The sequence below is a fragment of the Microtus ochrogaster genome, unplaced genomic scaffold (assembly GCF_000317375.1).
Source record: "Microtus ochrogaster isolate Prairie Vole_2 unplaced genomic scaffold, MicOch1.0 UNK34, whole genome shotgun sequence".
NCBI lineage: Eukaryota > Metazoa > Chordata > Mammalia > Rodentia > Cricetidae > Microtus > Microtus ochrogaster.
The window spans coordinates 1,535,300-1,539,518 of record NW_004949132.1 but is presented as its reverse complement, the minus strand read 5'-3'; positions in this window follow the sequence as shown (position 1 = coordinate 1,539,518).

Here is a 4,219-nt window from a genome sequence, read left to right as displayed (position 1 = left end):
GGGAACCCTTATTGCTCTTTGGGCTGACAAGGGAAGGGGACTTGACCGGGGGAGGGGGAGGGAAATGGGAGGCGGTGGCAGGGAGGAGGCAGAAATCTTTAATAAATAATTTAAAAAAAAGAAAAATAGGTGGATTTGGAAATCATCTCAAATCGGTAAACACAGAAAGATAGATATTGCCTGTTTTCTCCCATATGTGAATTCTAATTTTTTTAAGACAAGAGAGGGTAATGGACAATATTAGGAATGGAGGAGGCTGAAGAATAGAGAGAAGGTAAGGACAAGAGAAGATAGTGAGTAATAAAAATACGATCAAAGTAAATAAAAGATTATACTATATTATATTATGTATGAATATCAGTATTTTACAAGTAAGTCAACATTTGGTATAATCAATCTACTCTAATCAAAAAAGCAATTTCCTTTTAATAAAAATATGTTGCAGGAACAAAAGGACACTGTAAGTCTTAAAGGGCATCTGTGAAACTATAAAGCCATGTGTCTAGAAGTTTAAGGTAGTAATGAAGAAAATCAGATATCTTGGCAGGTAGCCTTTAGAGAAACACTAGAGGACACAGCATCATTGTTAGCAGGACAGGGACAGAACAGGATCCACATCAAGTTTAGCTATGAAGACCCTACCTGTCTCCCTAATGATAAAAGAGAGTATGTATTGTTCACATTCTTCCCCATTCTCCATTACTCTGTTTTCTTTTCTTCATGTTTTTATTGTGCTTTTCTCTTTTAATACCTTCACTTATTTTTTCCTACAGCTGAACCATAATGTTGTATCAAATGAAATCTATCACTAACTCTGCTTAACTCACAGGTAACTTCTTTCCTCACAGTTTCATAGAAAATCAACAAAAACTAAATCATTGCATGTTTGGCCTATAATGCCAAATTTTATTTAGAACAGCATGTTATAAGAACATATTTTATGAATGTCAATATGAATTTTCCCATTATATAAATTTGCAAATAATCATTAAATTCACTTAACAAAATGATAAAGTATGACTTTGTACTCCTGCAATTTGGGGAATATGGGAATATGTTAAATCAATGATTTGTATTATATATTAATTTAAAGTTTTGAGTACAACATTTGATTTCATACTTATAAAGTCAAAGTTGAAAGCCACACTTTGAGAACTAATAACTTCTGTGACATTGATCTGTATTTTATTTTATTTCTATAACTTTACTATATTCAGTAGATAAAAGAAAATGTACATGAACAGGGTTCATTTGAAATGTGTGTTTGATGTAAATATAAAAAAATATTTAGAAACATTTAAGCATTTGCCAGCAAATTGTTAGTGTGTGGACTGAATTGAGAGAGAACAGCTATTCATTGAAAATAATTTATGGTTTTCTACATATTATTTATTGTTCTGCTTCTTGGCTAAAATTATAATACACTTGTCGCAAACAGAAGCATGTTATGCACCTTTTTATTATCATTGTGACAAAATGTCTGAGACAAACAACATACAGAAAAGAAACACCTATTTTGGCTCAGGATTTCAGGTTTCAGGACTTGGTTATTAGTTCTCTTGTTTTGAGTCAGTGGCTGCTCAGTTCATTGTGGTGGTAGAATGTGGAGAAGAAGGTTGCTCACCTTAAGATAGCAGGAATTTGTATGCTTGTATAATAGTAAGGAAGAGTTGCTTAGGGTCTCCATCATCTCCTTTAAGTGAACATTCCTAGAGATCTAAGTTATTTTTACAAAAACCATACCTCATAATAGTTCTTCTACTGCAAATAGTATTAAAAGACAGCCAAGAGAACTTGAGCATTAGATCGTTGGAATCCATTTCAAATGGAAACCATTGCGTTGACTTAATTGTTTCTTCTAGCCACTTTTACTTCACTTTTTATCTATTTTGAATTAACCCAATTAAAAAATGGGGCACTGAACTGAACAGAGAATTCTCAAGAGAAGAAGTTCAAATGGCCAAAAGACACTTAAGGTCATGCTCAACCTCCTTAGCAATCAGGGAAATGCAAATCAAAACAACTTTGAGATACCATCTTACACCTGTCAGAATGGCTAAAATTAAAAACACCAATGATAGCCTATGCTGGAGAGGTTGTGGAGGAAGGGGAACACTCATCTATTGTTGGCGGGAATGCAAACTTGTGCAATCACTTTGGAAATCAGTGTGGAGGTTTCTCAGGAAAGTCGGAGTCAACCTACTTCAGGATCCTGCAGTTCTACTTTTGGGAATATATCCAAGAGATGCCCAATCATACTACAAAAGCATTTGTTCCACTATGTTCATAGCAGCACTATTTCTAATAGCCAGAACCTGGAAACAACCTAGGTACCCCTGAATAGAAGAATGGATAAAGAAGGTGTGGCACATATATACTTTAGAGTTCTACTCAGCGGTAAAAAACAATGATATCTTGAACTTTTCATGCAAATGGATGGAAACAGAAAACACTATCCTGAGTGAGGTAACCCAGACCCAAAAAGAGGAGTATGGTATGTGCTCACTCATAAGCAGATTCTAGCCATAAACAAAGGACGTTGAGCCTATAGTTCATAATCCTAGTGAAGCTAAATAAGAAGGTGAGCCCAAAGAAAAACATATGTTTATCCTCCTGGATAGTGGAAGTTGACAAAAGTGTTGGGCAAAAGTTGGAAGCAGGGGGTGGGGGTGGGCTTGTGGGAAGGGGAGCTGGGGAGAGAGAAGGGAGAAGGGGAGGATTGGGGAGCGCTTGGGGGAATGGGATAATTGAGATGGAGGAAGGGTGGATATGGGAGCAGGGAAGAAGTTATCCTAATCAAGGGAGCTATTTTAGGGTTGGCTAGACTCTTGGCTCTAGAGGGGTTCCCAGGTGGCCAAGGCCATTTCCCCAACTAGTTCCTTGGGCAGCAGAGGAGAGGGTGCCTGTACTAACCTTATTCTATAGCCACTCTGATGAATATCTTGCATATCACCATTGAACCTTCATCCGGCGATGGATGGAGATAGAGACAGACACCCACATTGGAGCACAGGACTGAGCTCCCAAGGTCCAAATGAGAAGCAGAAGGATGAGTAACATGAGCAAGAAAGTCAGGACCATGAGGGGTGCGTCCACCCACTGAGACAATGGGACTGATCTAATGGGAGCTCACCAAGGCCAGCCGGACTGGGACTGAAGGAGCATGTGATCAAACTGGACTCTCTGAATGTGGCTGAAAATGAGGGGTGACTGAGAAGGCAAGGACAATGGCACTGAGTTTTGATTCTACTGCATGGACTGGCCTTGTGGGAGACTAGTTAGTTTGGATGCTCACCTTCCTAGACCTGGATGGAGGGGGGAGGACCTTGGACTTCCCACAAGGCAGGGAACCCTGACTGCTCTTAAGACTGGAGAGGGAGAGGCAGTGGAAGAGTAGGAGAGAAATGGGAGGAGGTGGAAATCTTTAATAAATAAATAAATAATAATAAAAATAAAGTGTTTATGTTTTCTTCCTTCTTTGAAAAGAATACTATTTTGTATCATTTTACTTGATTTATGAATAAACTCCAACCATTCCCCCTTTTGCTTTTTCTGGTTTTCAAAGAAATGTGCAAAATAGCCTTCTATTTGCAGTTATCAGGATAAATGCTATGAACTACTAAGCTACCTGGAAGACTATTTAGGCACTAAATATCACTCACCCCTTCTGGCATTTAGTCTAATTGTCTCCCTTATGCATCCCTTGTAAGCTAAGACATTAAAGCAATTTCAGAAAATAGACATGTTATCAAATAAATACAAATTACTGTATTTTATCACCTCAGTTCCAAGACTATCCTATTTCAGTAACAAATTGGGAATGGGAAACAAGAAGTTAAAGGGAAGGAGAGTGAGTTTTACCAGTAGGAAATATTCCAATGGGATGTTATGCAATGGAATGGGTTATCAAGAACTTTCTCTCCATCCATCCAATATTAGTTTGTTTGAGACTTACACTGGAGGTTCTTTTCATTGAGGTATCAAAATAGTGATTATTAATGACTACCTCTTTCTCTGAATGTTTTTATATTTTATCAACCTGCCACACCCCTTCACTATAGAAAGAAGACTAAACAAATTGAATGTACCTAAATAAAAGGTATTGAAAAGAGATAATATTTAAAATTAAGACACAACATAATAAAATCTTACTAGAAGGGATGTTATTATTAAACTAACTTAATGTTTCTGATGATAGAAAATATTTTTAAACATCACT